The following is a 21,754-nucleotide window of genomic DNA, read 5'->3' as shown; positions in this document are numbered from 1 at the left end:
GCCTAGGTCACCCCACCCCTCCCGTCCGTCCAAGCAGCATCTGTGATACGATGATGGGAGCGGGGGAACTATAATATGCGTCAGGCTATAATGACAACACCGCACGGCTGCTCCATTACAGCGCATATCTGTACAGTTCCCCCGCTCCCAGCATCTTATCACAGATGCTGCCCGGGTGGAATGTGTGAATGTGGCCTAACTTGACACAGGGGTTAATGTGAGTGATGGGAATCTGTGTACAGGGCTGTGGAATATGGAAAGAAATTCATCTGTATAACACAAGGACGGCTGAACGTTATTTCTGCTTCTTCATCTTTTTCTCCAATTCTCTATTGTAAAACCGGTTCCGGACACAATCATCAGGGATCAGATCCAGAATAATGTGTGATGAGACCAGACAGTGTAAAATATATCGCATTATACTGTATAAGAAGAGGAGAGATGAGAGCAGCCACCATAATGTCACTGATCCTATGAGCTGCCGCACGCTCTGTGTCCCTGCTGCCCCTGCTGCTTCCATCATTATATATTACTTATATGCATCTTCTCTAGGTTTTTGCCTGGATCAACACAGAAGGGTTTCCCCAGGTTAAAGCTGATGGACTCTTGTCTTTTTTCAACCTTATTAACTATGTTACCATGTTCCTATGTTCATATTCTTATGAGATGATCATCTTCCTTGTTATACTGATACTTCCATGGCTTCCTACCACACAATTACTCTGTGATCTCCAGATCAGAAAAAATTATGATTTTGAAAAATGTTACCAGGATGGAGACCTCATCATCGGGGGGCTGCTCACTATGAATCAAAATACAGAAGATATACAAGAGCCAGGAGAGGGGCCCACATGGATAGTATGTACAGAGTAAGTGATAATGTCCTGTGTGTTGTGTCTATTAGAGAAGGGGAGAGAATAGTGTGACGGCTGCAGACACAGCTTCCCCATCTATAGACACAGTACAGGCTTCTATCTGTAATATTCCTGTAATAGATGATGGGGGTTATGGCTCCAGAGATGACAGGGATCTGCAGATTCCTGAACAGTCCACACAATATAGAACTCCTTCCCAGATTGTATAAAATAAATGATGTGTCCGGGATTTGTGCAGGTTATTGTGATAGTAATTCTCATCCTATCACAGGTCATAGGAAACGCTGCTAATGTCTCCATATCACTGTTCTCAGCTATAGACAATAGAGATGAGCGAGGGCTAAAATGCTCAAATGCTTCTTACTTGAGTCAAGTATTTTCCGCTGCTGGAGTGCTCAACTGGAGTAACTAACACTATTATAGTCAATGGGAGACCTAAGGATTTTTCCAGGGGCCTCGTATTCAGAAGAGGGGTGGTCTGGTCACCTGAAAACCCCAGGAAGTGATGGAAACACCCCGGAAATGGAGCTGGCACAGCAGGGGGAGCATGCATGGATGTATTAAACATTAGCCCATGTTCACAAAATGTATCTTTTGCATAAATCACGGCCGTTGTTGCAATTTGCAACAACGGACATGATTAATGCAAAGGTACATTGTATTGAATGAATGGAATCCCGGCCGGCACGTATACACATAGTATACACTCCGGACGGGATTCCAAGCAGCCTGGCAAAAAACTGACATGTCAATTTTGTGCGGCAGCTATTCATTGAATTGCGGCCGCAAAGATGTCAGTTCACACAATGGAGAGTGTGCCCCCGGCCACACTCTCCATTGCGTGATATGATGAATTGGGGTGCGGGCGCACACAGATGCGCCCGCATCCCGATTCAGCACAAATGAACATCATCCGGCTGGTACTGCAGTACCGGCGAGGATGATCTTCACCGACACCGGACGATCTGTGACTCAGCCGGGTCACAGAACGGCCGCAGTCATACATAGTGTGAACACAGCCTTAAACTATATATTTTTAAAGTTTTAGATAGTAGTGAGTATAGTTCTGTCAGTAAAATCGTGTCACATTATAGTATACAGCAGTGTATACTCAGTCCTCACCACTAGACTGTCACTCCATGTCCCCTATTAGACTGTATAATACTGGTACTATGGTTCATGGCAGATGACGGCTGCAGCAGCGTCCTGTGCTTCAGTCCACTGCCGCACTCGCTCCCCCTGCGCTCTGTCTCCCGCAGACGTCAGAGCCCACATGCTGGGGCCCGGCACCGCTGTTGTTTCAGGGCGCCTTACGTGCCCATGCTTCTGCTCGCTCCAATTCTGCTCAGCATGTGTGTCCTACCACGGGTGTTAGTATTATATACACCCTTCGAAAAAGTCTGTACTTATTGTACTTGTGTGGTGTTGAAAGTTGTATCAGAGTTTCGCCACTAGATGTCACTGTATTGTATTTGTGTATTTAGAAGCTGCACAGCTGAAGGGTATAAAGGGTTATTGTTTCTTTGTGTGCCACATGGATCTGCAGGCCAATAGGAATCTGTTCTTCTCTCCTATCAGCACTCTCTTTACTTCTTCTATTGCACTCTTCACCCACTCGCAGCACACTTTAGATGTCCTGGAGGAAGGAAGTCACATGGGTGTAGGAAGTGTAAAAGTCTTTCATGGTGAACAGTGTAGAGGAAGGACGCAAGCTAGATAGCTCTCTACAGTGGTCCTACCTGGGCCCTGGCCCTCTGTCAGGTCCCCTACATAGGTCAGTCTTAGCTAGAACCTCGTATGGGTAGGAAGCAAGACACAGCTCAGAGTTTCTTCTCAGTAATGCTACACCATACTATGCAGTGTTAAACCTACACAAGGGAGGACAAGTCACAGAGAGCCACAGAGCAGGACAGTATCCACAGACAGCAGTAAGCTAGGAACTGATCCGGATAGAGCAAAGTGCAGTAAGCCTATGAACTCTATCTGGTTGTCAGCAGGAAATCCTCAGCATTCCGCTCATCCCAGGTAACAAGGTCTGGGGCTTTGTGTCACCTTCTAGGACGGTTCAGCCAAATCCAGTGGGCATTATGTGGTGTGAAGACTAACAAAAGGTCAATACAGGGGCACAAGTATTCTTCTTCTTCTAAGAATTTATATACCTCATTCTCCAACATCCTGGCAGAGCACAGTACTACTTGGGTTGAGACTCTCACGACATCCTGCTCTCTGCTACCCTGCATTACTCAGTATGCTGCTCAGTCGGCACGACTGTATCTTATGCTGTATTCCTACTGCAGATTCGGTTGCTGTATTGTCAAGTATTTGTCTGTGCAAAACAAGAGTCCGTGAAGCCTCGGTTGCGAGTCTCAAAAGATTGGATAGCCAGATATCTCTAGCCTGTTTCCACGGGGTGCCTCCTTGAGTTCAGTGATTACTGTGTTTTGTTGGTTGATTTTTCATTGCCCCAACTAGCCAGAATCCTGCTCCACACTGACGAGGGGCAAATACCCCGAAACAGCTGACTGTGGATGGATGCCTGCCTTGGCAAGCCCTTGTCACAATTGCAATACTCGCACCTAGAGTTAGACGTTGACAAAAAGGGGCCACCCTGTTTCTCGTAAAAAATCTAATATTTCATTTTCACGCCACATTGTTCCACATTTGTGCCTGTCACCAGTGGGGTCCATATGCTCAATATACCCCTTGTTACATTCCTTGAGGGGTGTAGTTTCCATAATGGGGTCACTTGTGGGGGGTTTCAACTTTCTTGGCAACACAGAGGCCTTTTGAATGCAACATGGCCCCTCGAAATCCATTCCATCCAAATCCAGCCTTCAAAAACCAAATGGCGCTCCTTCCCTTCGGAGGCTTACCCTGCACCAGCATGGCGCTTTATGTCCACATGTGGGGTATTTCCATACTCAGGGGAAATTGCTCTACACATTTTAATTTTTTTTTTATCTTCTAGCCCCTTGTGAAAATGAAAAAATCATGACAAGATCAATGATTGAGAGTAAAAATTTAAAAAAAATTACACTAAATGTTGGTCTAGCCTTGATTTTTTCCATTTCCACAAGGGGTTAAAAAAGAAAATAAATGCAAAACGTGTAGGGTAGTTTTCCCTGAGTACGAAAATACATGTGGACATAATGTGCCATATGGGCACAGGGCAAGCCACCAAAGGGACAGAGTGCCATTTAGAGGCTGGAATGGAGGATGGAGGCCATGTCGCAATTACAATGCTCCTGTGCTGCCAGGACAGTAGAAACCCCCTACAAGTGACCCCATTCTGGAAACTACACCCCATAAGGAATCCAACAAAGGGTGCAGTGAGCATATGGACCCCACTGGTGACGGGCACATATGTGGAACATGTGCCGTGAAAATAAAAATTACAATTTTTTTCATTTTCACGTTCCCAAATGTGGCCGTCACTAGGGGGCCATATCCCCACTGCCCCCCTTGTTAGATTCCTTATGGGGTGTAGTTTCCACAATGGAGTCACTTGTGGGGGGTTTCTACTGTCCTGGTCGCACAGAGGCTTTGTAATTGCAACATGGCATCCTCTAATGGGAATGGCGGCCATACCTATTTAGCTGGGGAAAAGGGACAATTAATAATTTATTTGGGGGTATTAGGCCACTTATTAGTTTATAAGGTTGAAAATGACAGGTGTCCATCAAACTCAACCTGTGTTGATCCAGAGGAAGGCAAAAAACCCTTGTGAGGCAGACGACAGTAGCCTCATCACAGGGGAAAAATTCCTTCCCGACTCCATAATGGCAATCAGAATAATCCCTGGATCAACGTGACCCCTGAAATAGGAATAAGGGACAGAATTTAGAAAATTTAGAACCCCAATAAGGTGTGGTACGCCTTGAAGCGATCCTGTATGCAGAGGCCGGGGTGATCAGGACAGGTGTCACACTGGAAAATGGTGTCCTTCCTGATCCCCCTGTTACGCCACACTCTGCACTTCTTCTGGGGTCTCCTGTTCTCCTATGTGGGGGACGTCACCTGGAAAATGTTGCCCTGCTGCGATACGGGGTCTTTCATATCCAGAAGTGCTGGGTCCGCTCCATGGCTGCTAAATATTAGGGCTCTATTACGGCTTCTGATATTTTCGGATTGTGCCGCAAGCTACAGTAGCTCGGGCAGCGAGGGACCAAAAGAGGGGGTGCTGGTATAAAAGTTATCCCCGTACAGGTGGTAACCTTTATCCAGCAGTGGGAAGATCAGTTCCCGGACGATCTCCCCACTTATTCCGAGGATGGGGGGAGGGGGCATCTGGGGGCTGGATTCGGGTGTCCCTTCCTACATACACTCTAAGGGTATGTGCACACTGCGGAATCGCGACAGATAACCCTTTATGCATTCCGCAGCTGGCACCCGCCGGCGGACTGATGCGGGCAACCACGTCTCCACACGTGTCATAGACTCCATTCTATGCACAGGCAGATTTCGCTCTCCGTCCAACGTATTCATTCTTTGGGTGGACGACGGATTCCGCCTGTGCATAGAATGGAGTCTATGACACGGGTGGAGACACGCGCCCGCATCAGTCCGCCGGCGGGTGCCAGCTGCGGAATGCGCAAAGGGTTATCCTTCGCCATTCCGCAGTGTGCACATACCCTAAATCTGTAAGTGTACCCTCAGGTACTCTCACAGAGCTTGTAGAATCTCACACCATACCGTCATCTCTTATTGGGAGGGTACTGGCAGAAAAGACGTGTCTGGGGGGCAAGCGTACGCTATGCTACCCCCCAGACACGTCACTGGATGATGAGGACGATGAGGATGAATTGAGGAAAAAAGGAATCCCCCCTATTCATCCTCACTGGCTGTTTCGGTGTCCGAGGCAATAATAGCGTATGCGTCTGATACTGAAAACACCCTGGGGATCATCTTTATACGGGGATTGGTATATGGGGTATGTAGTGGTGTAGTGTCAAACTTTATTCAATGTAGTGTAGTGTGGTGTAACATAGTGTTTTTACGTGTTTTTTTATAGTAAGTAAAAAAAAACCTACGCCAAAAATGGTGTTGCTGATAAACGCCGCACTTATGTGCGGCACTTATCAGCAGACCGTGGCAGTAGGATATAGAAAAAAAAAACACCCTACGCCAAAAAGGAGGAGTTGCTGATTAGCAGCGCACTTTCGTGCGATGCTGATCAACACTCAGCGGCGATAGTGTGTGGAAAAAAAATTGGGGAAAAAAAAACTTTTACTACATTCTGAACATCCCTTTAGCTGCTGATAAGTGTATTACACGTATCAGCCGCTAGAGGGCAGCAGAGCGCAAAATCCGGAAAAAGACGAAGCTGGAGCCGAAAAAAGCCGAACGGGACTCACGGAAGAAGCCGAAGACCCGAAGAAAAGACAAGGACGTTGCAAACCCGGAAGACTGTGATCAGGACCCCGGGACAGGTGAGTAATGTACAAATACCTGCTCTGGACCCCTCAGCTACCTAGCTGAGGGGTCCAGAGCAGGTATTTATTACTTTGGGGGACTTTGATCGCCGTGCCACCGGCGATCGGGCCGGTGGCACCATGACCACCATTACTTTTTACAGTAATGGCAGTCGGTGCTATGAGAAAGGCCCTCCAGCATGAGAGGGCTGAAACGCGTTGCCACCATTAATACTTGCTAAGATATACCACTGACTCTGGACGACTATTGGAATACATGTGTCCGTCCAATAGTCTGGAATCCATCATCTGCGCAATCCACAAGAGGGGAATATCGCTTCTGCAGGGTCTGTCAGACCCTTTCCTATTGCATACTCACAACGGTCGGTTGTTGAGCTCCCCCCGATGTGCAGCAGTGATCTGTTTTTGTGTATGCTGTGACTAGAGTTGTGCCTAATTGCACAACCCTAGAAGGTGAGTCCCTAGGGATAATTTGTCCTTGCCCCTAGTGTGAGTTTCACCGATATCTAATAATATTGTACCAAGAAGCGCCCTTCCACTCTTCTCTTTTCCATTTAACTGACTGAGGAACTTACAGGTTACATCAGTTCCATGTGTGTGGCACTGTGCTAAAAGTGTAACTGTTCCCAACAACATTTTTGCTGGCTATCTTGGGAGAAGATAACCCACTGAGGCACATGGAACATTATGTCCGTTCCCTGTTTGGATATACTTTGGCACTGTCATAAGTGTCTTATTAACAAATAACATCCTTTCTGGCCATCTTGGGTAAACCCACAGAGGTGAATGTCATATTACGTCCATTTTCTGTCTAGGATATCACCAATAACAGTATCATGTATGGGACAAACTAGACATGGAACCTGATGACGTGCCATCCTTGCTACCTCTGCCACCACTTTCTGGACTCCCCCATCTTCCAGATCCAGGGACATGGTCGATCAAACTGAAGGCAAAAGTCTCCCCGCTATAAGAAGAAATCGCGCCAACAAGTGTGAGCCATCCGCCCTCTTGTTGGAACTTTCTATCCCCAAGGGCTCCTAAGACCCCTGGGCCTGTCTGAAGTCAATTTGGGGTAACCCATGTCTGTTTAATCGCACTGTTTTGCCTCATTTGGGCGTTACATTATGTCCCTTTCTCCCTCACAATTTGTTGTGTCCCTCGTTTCTGAGTTCATATTTATGTTACTGCAGTCCTATTTGCTGACAGCTGTACTAGGCTGGTTACTATGTCATCTCCCCCCCCCCCCCCCTCATCCTGTGATACCCTGTGTTCCCGGTGTGTTGATGTCTCCTTTGTACCCAAGGCTTTCCTCTCCCGGTATACCGGTCACAAGGTTTTTTGTATATATTTTTCTGTTTATTCTTGTTTGTTGTTTCCTTGCTTCCCTCCTCCCATTTTTCTTCCTTACTTCCCTCTCCCATCCCTATCCCCTCCTTGGGCATTACAGAAATCTCAGTCTAGTAAATACCCGGGCTTCCCTGCCTTGTCTCCCCACCAACAAATTAGCTATCGGGCAACCTCCGTTTTGTGGCTATCTGGGTCTCCTTTAAGTGTTTATCATGGCTGATATCAAATGTGTATCTTACAATAAGAAGGATCTAAATGTACCTCAGAAACGTTCACAAATTCTTGGTCTTATGAGGGCTTCAGTTCTATTCCTGCAAGAGACCCATTTTAGGACCTCTAACATGTCTCCAAAATGTCAACTTCTACTGGTTTCATAGTCCACACCCCACTAAAGCAGCCCGCGGTGTCAGCATTGGTATCTCCAAACACCTCCCCTTTCTTTTTATTATGAAGATTTTTTTATTTTTACTTCTAACATATAAAACAAATCAAAACATCTTATACATAATATAACAATCCCCACAACCCCCCAACAATCCCACCCACCCCGGTTCCCGCCCGCGGTCCCAGCACGTACGGGCTGCCAAAAAAAAAAAGGAATATTACCTATACATCCATGTCTCTAAACAGAGTCATAATATTTCACCAATTGCTCCCATTCGGCCAGACTTGGGGGCTGATCTGATATCCATTTCTCATAATTAGCAATTTCCAGCACTCTCTTTCTTATCTTCCCCAAATTATTGTTCGGTAAGCGGGAGGTGTCACCTAATATAACTAGTCGGAAGTCTACGTCCAACTCTACTCCCGTACAGCCCGCTATTTTCTGCATCACCCCAGTCCAGTATAACTTCAGGCGATCACAAGACCACAACATATGGGTCATATCCCCAACCGCCCCCTCACATCTCGGGCACAAATCGTTTCTTCTTTTTTTATTTTAAACAAAAAAAGGAGGGGGTGTAGTACAGCTTGTGGACTATATTGAACTGAATCAGCTGGTGACTCCCCGATGGGGCCACCTTACTAATATTACGGTAAACTATGGGCCAGTTCACACTCCCTCCGCACTCTACTTCCTAAGCTCTCTCACTCCCAAAGATCACCGTCCTCTCCCGAAGGAGACTTCTATACAGTGTTGAAACTCCTTTATAACTAGATCCGGCCCCACGCAACTTCTCTATTGTCATGTTAACTGTAAGTTTGTAATTCAAACGTCTCAAGTCAGACTTCAAGGCAGAAGATAGCCTCAAGAAACTTAACCAATGGGTCTCACAGAGACCATAATCTGCCCTGAACTGGTCCCAAGACTTTATTTTCCCAGCCACAACTACAAAAGTTATTAAGTTCACACCGAAGGTTGTGAACTCTCGTGCTATCTTTAGTTTTTTAACCTCCAACAATTGGGAGTGGTCCCATAGTGGGGAAAAAAAAAAAAAAAAAAAACTGAAACATTTAGAAGCTTCCTCAGTTCTCCCCATGTTTTAACCAAGGCATAAACCATTGGCCATTCAGATCTTGTTCTATCTTTAAGGCAACCGGCATCTGACATCTGATATATGTCCAGCTGGGTATCACTGACCTCCTGACTCAAGTGAGAGAAAAAAAAATTATCCCTCCACTCCAAGAGCCAGAAAGCCTGGGAAGCCAAAAAGTATAGCTCCATTGAGGGGAGGTCAAGACCTCCCTTATCTTTAGGAGCGGTCAGCAGTTCCAATCTGATTCTGACTCGTTTACGTCCCCAAATTAGAAAGTTCAAGATTGACTTAATCCTTTTAAACTCTTTCTTGTCTATCCAGACTGGTGCAGCACCAAAAATATATAAAAACTTAGGGAGAAAGAGGGTCTTCAGCAGAATCAAACGATCCATAAGTGGAACGATCCATTAGTAAGTGGAAGTCCAAGCCACACCTCGACCTTTTTTCAGTTTCTTTTATCAGTGGGATCAGATTGAGTCCGAGATTGAGGCCGAGATGTCCAGAGACACCCAAATCCCAAGGTATCTAAACGCTTCCCCTGGACTCATAACCTTCATTTGAGGGAAAGACAACGTACCCTCTAAGCCCACCCTTAACATCACCGACTTTTCCCAGTTTATCTTTAAACCCGAGTACTGCCCCACTGTAGATATTAACTGTACAACTCTAGGGACATCTGTGACTGGGTCACGGAGAAACAACAGCATGTCGTCAGCATATAAAGACACCTTATCCCCCTCACCCCTCGCCCCGAACCCAACAATACCAGGGTCCAATCTAATCAGACTTGCTACAGGTTCAATACAAAGGGCAAAGAGTAAGGGGGAGAGGGGACAACCCTGCCTAGTGCCGCGACCCAATCCGAAGGAGAGAGAATGCAACCCATTCACAGTCACAACGGCCATCGCACTTGCATACAGCAGCTTTACCATACCTATATACTCCCCACCCAAATTAAAGCTATCCATCATGGCCCATAGGTACCCCCACTCCACCCTGTCAAACGCCTTAGCGGCATCAAGCGACAGGATGGAGTGGGTGCCACCCGACCCCGAAAGCTGCACATTCTTCTGAGTCTTCTGAGGTTGGATTTGTCTCCAGGGGATAAACCCTTTCTGATCCTCCCCTATAAGGCTCCCAACCAGCTTATTTAGTCTGCGAGCCAGCACTCCCGCAAGTAACTTAACATCCGTATTTAATAACGATATCGGCTCCAAGGGATCCTTACCATCTTTCAAAATCAAAATAATCTCTGCTTCCCTCATCGTACTTGGTAGCTTCCCAACCGCCTTTGAGTGTTCCAGTACCTGCAGGAGTGCTGGGAGCAAGAATTTCTTATATCTCTTATAGAGCTCAAATGGTAATCCGTCCTGTCCCGGGGAGGATCCACCAGGTGTACCGGCCAAGGTTTCCTCAAGTTCCTCCAAGGTAATAGGTGACCTGAGTATCTCCCCCTGTTCCTGTGTAAGGCGAGGTAACTTAGCAGACTCTAACAATCGTTTCAGGGGGTCATCATACTCTTTACAGTTGGATTTATACGTCTCCTGGAAATATTCTCTGAACACTTCCAAGATGCCACTAGGTGATTTAACTATATCCCCCTCTACAGTTTTGATAGCATGTATATCCCCACCACCTTTCTGATTTCTAACTATCCTCATAAGCCCCTATTTAGAGTTCCTGAATCTTTAAATTTCGCTTTAGCCAAAAAAACCATCTGCGCTTTGGCTTTATTAAGCAGATAATTATCCAGTTCTTCCTGGCCCTTCTCTAAATTGTGATGTGTTGTCGGTGACGGATCCCCTTTATATTTCTCATCCAATATTTTAACATTCTCCTGTAGCTCAATTTCTTTACACTTAAATTGTGATTTTTTAGCATGTATAATCCCAAAGTATTTTCCCCGAATTACTGATTTAATAGTATCCCATACTATATCTAAAGGTGCACTTCCTACATTTATCTTCCATACCTCCTCCAATTCATTATCTATAGTGGGTGAATTTTCTATCAGAGTTAACCAATGTGCATTTAATTTAAACATGTGCCTACCCCTGCATCGCTGAGTATCTAACTCAACCAACAATGGGCCATGATCAGATAGACAGCGAGGCAGGTATCTAATATCCCGCACCCATTTTACCATATCTGTGGTAACCAGGGCCATATCTATTCTGGATTGGGTATTGCTGGATTTGTTCCAACATGAGAAGCTCTTTGCCACTGGGTTTCTCTCTCGCCAGAGGTCGATCAGTCCCAACTCCCCAATCAATAGAGGGAGGGGGGAATGACCAACCCCACGAACCGGAGGGGTCATCCTAAGCCGATCCGCATTTTCAGACACAACTGAGTTAAAGTCCCCAGTGACCATAATTGGGCATTCATTCCATTTATTACTAAACAAAAACAGTTTTTTCCAGTACCTCTGACTTAAAGGGGGAGGGGGGGGGGGGATATAGATGAAGGCGAGGATACACTCTAGCCCCTCGACTTGGCAATGTAAAAAAATAAATCTTCCCTCACTGTCCAGGAACTGATCCATCAACACCCATCTTATTTTCCTGTGGACGAGTACAGACACATAGCATAGTTGGAGTAGGTTGCATGAAATTGAGCCTCCCAATACCATTTATCTACATAGAACATGGACAGTAACTCTAGGTCTTAGGCTAAGCCCTTCCTTTCTAGCCACTCCAGTACTTCACTTTGGGACCCGAAAAACAATGTCTTCTCTTCGTATATAATTCTAAGCTTAGCAGAAAAAGGAGCGCATACTTTCTGTTTTTGTTGTAGTTTTTTCTTCACTCCAATGTATGCTTCTCTTAACTTTTGGGTCTCTGTTGCGTAATCAGGGAAGAACATAATCTTGTTGTTATTTATTTTTAGATCCCCCTTTTCACGCACATTTCTCAGAGTTAATTCTCTATCCCTGGAATTTAGGAACCTCACAAGAATAGTTCTAGGTGGACTGCCCGGGGGCAAGGGTCTCAATGGAACCCGATGAGCTCGTTCCACCGCGAACTGCTCGGTAAATTTTTCCCTACCTAAATTTTCGATTAACCAGTTCTGGACGAAGCAGCCTACATCCCTTCCTTCAGTCCCTTCAGGGACCACTACCATCCTGAGGTTATTTTGTCGCGACCTATCTTCTAAATCAGTCACCTTCTTCTTCAAGCTCTTATTCTCAAGGGTCAACTTTTCCCAGCTCTCTTTCATAGGTTTAAGCTCATCCTCAAGATTGCTGATCCGTTGTTCTACTAGCTCAAATCTCTCCCTGAACTTATTTAGATCTCCCCTCATGATGGTAATTTCGGAGCCCAGCGCACCAACTTGCACTGACAGACCTGAAATAGAAGTGTCACATTTTTTAATTGCCCCCAAGACCTCACCTAACCAGCTAGGCTGCTCCGCCCCAAGAGACTCTCTCCTATCAGCCTCACTAGCCTTATCTGCTCCTTTGCCCTTAACTGTGGGTGACCCAAAAAGCTTATCGATTTTACCAGGACCTTTAGCCTCTTTAGGGTCTTTCCCTGGACTTCCCTTTTGCGTCTTCCGAGACGCCATTGTGGCCCAGAGAAGCCAGCTTCTCACCAGAGGAAAAAAACAACAGATCCAATAGTCGAGCCGGATCCCTGGTCCACCACCACCTCTTGATTATTCTCTTGGTGAGCACCCCCACAGATTAGTTCACATTCAGAAACAATTCATACAGAAAAAAAAAAAAAAACATTTTTCTGCTTTATGTCCGTCTGATGAATTGGGCGCAAACAAAGGGTACACAGAAAAGGTCCTGCTGATATGCCTGACAAAGAATTCTGGGGGAACGGTGTTACCACCTCACTGATGTACAAAACAGACAGATTATATCAGAGGGGTCTGATATACAATGTTATTCATATGTTGAGTGCAGGCCAATGAACTCCAATCTAGGCCACACAATCTCTATTCGCCCAAAAGCAAACCGGTAGCTTCAAAAACCCTTGCAGCAACGTTATCAGGTGAGGACATGCAAGGACAAGGGTTAGTAATCAGTTAAATGCATTGATCATTAAATACTTGAGATTATAGCATCCAGATCCTGCGAGACAGAAGATTAGTGACAGAAGCATTTAGTACATAGGAATGTGACATCCAGCTCCATCAAACACCACAGAAAGCGAATAGTCAACGCTGTAACTTCATGCTCCAGACAGTCGTACAAATTGGACCAGTCAAGTCATTTCAGAGAGATCTGATATACAACGTTATTCGTACGTTAAGTGCATTCCAATGAACTCCAATCTAGTCACACAATCTCTATTTGCCCAAAAGCAAACAAGTAGCTTCAAAAACCCTTGCGGCAACAATATCAAGAGAGGACCTACCACGACAAGGGTTAGTAACCAGTTAAATGCATTGACCATTAAGTACATGGGGTTATAGCGTCCGGCTCCTGCCAGAGGATTAGGGCCCTGTTAAGTACATTAGCCACTTAGTTCGTAGGAATATGGCATCCAGCTCCATCACACACCACAGGGAACGAATAGTCAAAGCAGTTACTTCATGCTCCAGACAATAGTGCAGATTGAACCGTTATGGAGGCTAATGCGAACGCCAAATGCATACGGCTGTGGAACTAGGACCACAAGCTATACACCGCAAAAACAGTTAATTGTCCTGCAGAGGTTAGTAGATTAGTACAGGGAACACACAGCCCTCCTGTTACTTCATCCGGCTTATTCATATATATGGTGCAGGCTGATATACTCCAGTCCAATCACAAAGCATCCATACGACTTAGGGCCAGCAAATGCCTTTGAAAGCCTTTCTACAGCGGGCATCAAAGAGACCATGACTTCAGGGTACACTCACGTGCCAGCATAGCAGGGAGACCGCCCAAGCATAGAACCCCACTGGGCACTGTACAGGCCAGGATCACAAAAGCGGGGGACGAACAGGGAGACACAACAAGACCAATGGTCAAAAGTTACTTCCCTGAGTTCTTTGCCCTCCACTCCGCGGGGAATTCCAAACCATGCTGTGACTGCAAACAGGGCTTCCCCGGGCACATGCACTCCTCCTCGTCTGGCAGCAATAGTTGTCCGCGCGCTCTCACCGCGCAACTAGCCCTCTCCTAAGAAGGAGGCAAGTCACACCAGTCAGGAAGTTCCGGTACTCTGCAGCGGCTCTCACCGGCCTGCCCGCACCACATGGTGCACCGTGACTCTCCGAACTCGAGTCCCTGGGCGTGATGACCAGTCAAACCCCCACAGGGTCCAATTCTTTCCTCCAGGGAAGCACCGTCACCACCTTTCCCACTGGCCGTCTGGGTCCCCAGCAAGTCGGGTATGTGATTTATTCCTCACCGAGGGCCATAGAGCTGCACACGTGCAAACGGAGGTCCGTGCGGGGAGGCGGGACCTACTTCCGCCTCATGCTCCTCCCCCAAGACTAACTAAAACATATAGTTCATGCGCATGCACAGTACAGAATAGGATATCTGTTCGAAACACCTCCCCTTTCTACTTATATCTCAGCAGGTAGACCCTGAAGGTAGATTCCTTTTCTTGAAAGGCACAATAGCACAGGAAATGTACTCACTAGCCTGCCTGTATGTGCCTAATATTGACCCAGTTCCCTGGATCTGCACCACACTGCATTCCTTTTCTACGTTAGCAGTTAGTTAGTATTGTATTGTTAGTTAGTATTGTATTGTTAGTTAGTATTGTATTGTATTGTTAGTTAGTTAGTATTGTATTGTTAGTTAGTTAGTATTGTATAAAAGTATAAAAAGACCGGTAGCATCATCACTCGGCATCTCCCTCTCATCATGGGGGGGATCATGGACTCCTTAGGGATGTAGCCATTGGGCCAGTACCACTATTCTACCCACCATCAATCAAGCTTAGTAATACCAGTAACATCTATACATCTCTAAGATCTTGGTTTATCTAACAGCATTGCTATACTTACACTTTGTTTATATTTGCTCATTTGCTGTGGGTGGATACACAGACACCTTTGGTGGGTAATTGGCCTGTATTCTCCACCACTATACATATCACGAGCTACCTTTTGTATCCTGTATCATAGACTATTATACCCTATCATAGGAGGTCCATTTTTGGATTGAGAAGAGATCTTTATAGCAGGAATCTGTTTAGGGCACATCCTTGTGGAGTGCTATGCTTCTTCCCTAATGAATCCGTCTGGTATCTGGACAGCAGAAACGCGTTGGACGAGTACTGTGTATGGAACATGTACTTTGTACATATTTAATTATATACCTTGCTGCTGTATTTATTTGTTTAGCAGGTGGTTTGAGTTGTCACATTTATGCACTCTTTTCTCTTTTCTGTTTCTAGTTTTTTGTTTTCTCCTGGGAACTCACAACAGGAGAGGGACTGATATTGTGGTTGGGGCCTCCCTGTTAAGGAGGTGGGTTCCCCAAAAGGCAGGGAAAAAGGATACCTGGGTTGAGAGTAGGATGCACTATAACCCCTCCCCTTTTCCTCTTCCTCTTCAGTATCCTGTCTACAGTCCTCTATCAGCATCTCCTGATCTGTGTTAGGCCATCCCCCCCCCTCCATCCACAAGTGCCCACCAGAAAACAACACTGTACATAGAGTACACTATAAGGTGTCTAAAATTGTATTTGGAATGTTTTGTTGGGAGGCTTTGTTAGTGGCATAATACTGCGACTTGGGTGTGGTAGATACACCCAGGCATGCTTCCCCTGCTGTCCCAGTTGCATTCCAGAGGTGTTAGCCTCATTTTCTGAGTTGTTATTGTGGACTTGGTGACCTCCAAGTGGTCAAATTTAGGTTTCTAAGAAACAAGCATTTTTCTCCCATAGACTTTAATGAGGTTCAATATTTGATCGAATACTCAAGCATCAAACTGAATTTCAAGCTTTCGAATATATCACTACTCGCTCATCTCTGGAAGTTTGGTTAGAATCAAACCTGAACTTTGCGGTACAATTCCTCTAACCGGAAAGTGCTGTCATCTCTAGTACGCACTGCTTATAACCTTCTGTGCTTCTTTACTATGTTCACACTACGTATATTTCAGTCAGTATTGTGGTCCTCATATTGCAACCAAAACCAGAGGTGGATTAAAAACACAGAAAGGATATGAGGACCACAATACTGACTGAAATATACGTAGTGTGAACCCAGCCTCAAGATGTATAACCCTGCCACTTACTCTTGAAGACCACAAGCTTCTACATGGCTGTGACCTACAAGAGGAGGACAGGGCATGTCTGTGTCCCAGGGCTGTAGCATGCGGACTCCATCTTACTCCATGCTGTACCTAGGAGAGAAGAGGAGGCAGGAGCTCGGCAGGTGGTGAGGTAACAGGTAACACTAACCCACAATCAGCAGCAATATCTCATCTTACTTAAATATTCTAGTGAATAAACGAAACAGGATCCAGTCAATCACTCATCTGTACATTTATCTATTTATAGGCCACATTTTCAGGGATTCATACATTTCCTGATATTTTTCTTTGCTATTGATAACATTAACAGAAATCCTGACATTTTACCCAACATTACCCTGGGATATCATGTCTATGACTCCTGCTTAGATGTAAGATTTGCAGTAAAACAAGTAATCCATCTTCTTTCCAGTCCGGATAAGATGATACCGAATTACTCTTGTAGGAGCCGTGGCCAGCTGGCCGGTGTCATTGGAGATCACCACTCATCTACCACTATTACTGCAGCACAGATCCTTGGACTATATGGATATCCTCAGGTATAAGATAGCCTACACATTGTCTTATAGTATGATATAGAATAGAATGAAAAGAGTACAATGTTGAGTTCAACCTCAGTTTATTATCGGACACGCACGCATAGCAGGGAGGAGGACACAAACAGGTGCAGGTGCTGTGGTGGGACGGACATTTTGCGCATCATCCCCTCCCCCTTTCTGCTTGTGTCCAATAATAAACAGTCTTTAGTGGGAACTGCTTTAGGTAGTGTAGAAGTGCCCAGCTCTTACTAGAACCTGCTAGAAGGTGGGTGGAGCTTGCTATTATGCTTTACACAAAACCCTAGCTGTAACAAGAAGTAGCGTTCACTGTTAAAGAGGATGTACCATCAGGTACATCTTCTTTAATCTGACACAGGGATAGAACGGCGCCATTACAGGCAAGCCGGTGCCGAGGTCTATTTTTCAATCCACGGCCCGGTTCCCGTACACTGCGCCGTTCTATGCACTGGTGTTGAATCTAATGGAGCCGCATCATAGAGGGGAGGGAATTCCCTCCCACTGGAGGCGGGCCCGGGCACTGGCCTGATACCCGTGCATAGAACGGCGCTGTACACAGGAAGCGGGCCGCGGATTGAAAAACGGACCACGGCACCGGCTTGCCCGTGACGGCCCCATTCTATCCCTGTACCATTTGTAGAAACACTTCTATCTCACGTTACAGATGCAACAAAAAAAAGACAGTTGTATAGATAAGAGACATGTCACACTTAAAATCTGCTTTTCGAATAAGAATACATACAAAAAGAGGTATAGCAGATCTCCCCTACACTACAACCTTTATACGTTATTCAGTGGGAAGGGGATGTGGTGTTGGTATACTATCACTGGGTTCTAGTTACAAACTAAATACCTATAGAAAAACAACTGAACCTCCATAATTCATAAAGTTACAAAAAATACTTTATTTCATAGAAAAACACATACATGTGAAAAAATCATAATACACAATGAACTATGACTGAAAGAAAACATTAAAACCAACAGAAAAAACATACAATTGAGGGGTGCTACTATCAGGCTATATATAAAAAGAGATGATAAGGGACCAAATACAGTTCATCGGTATAATACCATAAAGCAAACCCTAAACCAGCTCTATCAATAAATTGGCCATACGAGATATGTTGCCTTACCCAAATGGACGTGATGTGCCAGCCGGACAGTTACCCCCACCCCAACGCACGTTTCGGCAAACAACCTTTATCAAGGGGTACTGATTAGTTGGAAGGCCCTGATATAAATACCCACATACCGGACATGGCGTCCAATCCGCTACGACCCCCAGCAGGTGAAATGGATGATTACATGTGCGGCGTCTGTGCCGAGCGGTAGCCGACTAGAACGTCACTCGCTCCTCCCCACACATCGTCACATGATCATTACATCAGCGCGACGTCAAAGATGTCATAGATGCGCACCGATGCACCTATGCGCATGCATTAGGAGAGTCCGAGTCACGTGACAAGGCCAACGAGCATGACCAAGTCACATGACTCGCCCCCAGCGCGTAATATAAACAGTATACGCAAGCGCAGTATATCAAAGGCAGATAGATAAGCGCTCAGCCTAAAACGGAGTCATAATACTCGGGATTTAGAGGAAAAATCATGTAGTCTGGCCAGCATAGACTGATAGATATGTAATCGGGTGTACCACATACTCTAAGATAACAATAAAAGTAAATACCCATGATATGATTACATATAGACAAAGCCGCAGTATTGCCACCTAGTGGTCACACATGTCATTACATATTAAAATGTCATTGTTCTATGGAGGAACATTAATAAGATCTTAGTAAAATCTGGACAATGATGTAAATATAAATATTAGAATATTTGTGAAAATTATTAAACCAAGTATAAGGAATAAAGATCAATGAGTAAACATCGTGTTACTATCCATGTTATAACTACCCAGTTGATGTACTATAAAGTAGAATCCAAAACGGAATTGATGCTAAAAGGTAGAAGTGAAAAAAAGTGTAATAAGAAAACATGCAATAAAAATAAATAAATAAAAAAAAATATATATATATATTATGTATATATAAAGTGCAAAACAAGAAAGACAAAAGTGCAAATCAGTGCAGTGAAAAAGTGCCCAGTGCATTGTGACAAAAAATGTGGGGGTGATGTACAGTGGAAGACGAAAGTGTATTACAAATAGTGACGTAAATTGGATAATACTTGAACATATATCTAAAAAAATTCGTCCATAGAAACACCGTAAACTGAAAAAATTCATATAATTATAAAATACACAATGCAATTATACTAGTGAACCAAAGAATACCTACAAAACAAATATCATTGTCATAAATATATATAATTATGAATAATTAATATGACTGTGCTAATATCATGATTATACATATAAAGTGCAAACGTGCTGTGTCCATAACAACAATGCCCAATTTTTGTACATTTATACATATAAAAGGGTGTCATAAGCATATCAGGGAAACAATAAATATAAACCTAATTGGAATTAAAGTCCATTATGACATTAATCTGAATGGCATGAACACGATATAATAAATGTCACAGAGTTTCCTCCAGGGGCCAAAGAAGTCGAAATGTATCCGGGGAAAGGAACAGGACAACCATATCCAGCGAGGGCAATATACATATCTATAAATAAATCAATACAAGAAAAAATTAAAATCACAAAAAAGGGGGGGTTTTCTCAACCAAGGATAACATCCTCGCAAATAAATAATGATAAATAATAATAAAAAGTATTATGACTATCTAGAGAACCAACAAGGAAAGAAAAATAGGAAAGATGTTTTTTGATTCATGTTTTATGATTTTTTCATGTTTTATGATTTTTCTTTCCTTGTTGGTTCTCTAGATAGTCATAATACTTTTTATTATTATTTATCATTATTTATTTGCGAGGATGTTATCCTTGGTTGAGAAAACCCCCCCTTTTTTGTGATTTTAATTTTTTCTTGTATTGATTTATTTATAGATATGTATATTGCCCTCGCTGGATATGGTTGTCCTGTTCCTTTCCCCGGATACATTTCGACTTCTTTGGCCCCTGGAGGAAACTCTGTGACATTTATTATATCGTGTTCATGCCATTCAGATTAATGTCATAATGGACTTTAATTCCAATTAGGTTTATATTTATTGTTTCCCTGATATGCTTATGACACCCTTTTATATGTATAAATGTACAAAAATTGGGCATTGTTGTTATGGACACAGCACGTTTGCACTTTATATGTATAATCATGATATTAGCACAGTCATATTAATTATTCATAATTATATATATTTATGACAATGATATTTGTTTTGTAGGTATTCTTTGGTTCACTAGTATAATTGCATTGTGTATTTTATAATTATATGAATTTTTTCAGTTTACGGTGTTTCTATGGACAAATTTTTTTAGATATATGTTCATGTATTATCCAATTTACGTCACTATTTGTAATACACTTTCGTCTTCCACTGTACATCACCCCCACATTTTTTGTCACAATGCACTGGGCACTTTTTCACTGCACTGATTTGCACTTTTGTCTTTCTTGTTTTGCACTTTATATATACATAATATATATATATTTTTTTATTTATTTTTATTGCATGTTTTCTTATTACACTTTTTTTCACTTCTACCTTTTAGCATCAATTCCGTTTTGGATTCTACTTTATAGTACATCAACTGGGTAGTTATAACATGGATAGTAACACGATGTTTACTCATTGATCTTTATTCCTTATACTTGGTTTAATAATTTTCACAAATATTCTAATATTTATATTTACATCATTGTCCAGATTTTACTAAGATCTTATTAATGTTCCTCCATAGAACAATGACATTTTAATATGTAATGACATGTGTGACCACTAGGTGGCAATACTGCGGCTTTGTCTATATGTAATCATATCATGGGTATTTACTTTTATTGTTATCTTAGAGTATGTGGTACACCCGATTACATATCTATCAGTCTATGCTGGCCAGACTACATGATTTTTCCTCTAAATCCCGAGTATTATGACTCCGTTTTAGGCTGAGCGCTTATCTATCTGCCTTTGATATACTGCGCTTGCGTATACTGTTTATATTACGCGCTGGGGGCGAGTCATGTGACTTGGTCATGCTCGTTGGCCTTGTCACGTGACTCGGACTCTCCTAATGCATGCGCATAGGTGCATCGGCGCGCATCTATGACATCTTTGACGTCGCGCTGATGTAATGATCATGTGACGATGTGTGGGGAGGAGCGAGTGACGTTCTAGTCGGCTACCGCTCGGCACAGACGCCGCACATGTAATCATCCATTTCACCTGCTGGGGGTCGTAGCGGATTGGACGCCATGTCCGGTATGTGGGTATTTATATCAGGGCCTTCCAACTAATCAGTACCCCTTGATAAAGGTTGTTTGCCGAAACGTGCGTTGGGGTGGGGGTAACTGTCCGGCTGGCACATCACGTCCATTTGGGTAAGGCAACATATCTCGTATGGCCAATTTATTGATAGAGCTGGTTTAGGGTTTGCTTTATGGTATTATACCGATGAACTGTATTTGGTCCCTTATCATCTCTTTTTATATATAGCCTGATAGTAGCACCCCTCAATTGTATGTTTTTTCTGTTGGTTTTAATGTTTTCTTTCAGTCGCAGTTCATTGTGTATTATGATTTTTTCACATGTATGTGTTTTTCTATGAAATAAAGTATTTTTTGTAACTTTATGAATTATGGAGGTTCAGTTGTTTTTCTATAGGTATTTTTTTTTTCGAATAAGAAGTCACTTTTGGTAGATAGAGGTCTGCTCGCATATAGTAAGTAACATCCATTAGTGTGTGCACATAAAGTAGTCATCAAA

This window comes from Dendropsophus ebraccatus, chromosome 7 (assembly GCF_027789765.1).
Source record: "Dendropsophus ebraccatus isolate aDenEbr1 chromosome 7, aDenEbr1.pat, whole genome shotgun sequence".
Taxonomy (NCBI): Eukaryota; Metazoa; Chordata; class Amphibia; order Anura; family Hylidae; genus Dendropsophus; species Dendropsophus ebraccatus.
Note: the sequence above shows the minus strand (reverse complement) of the source record.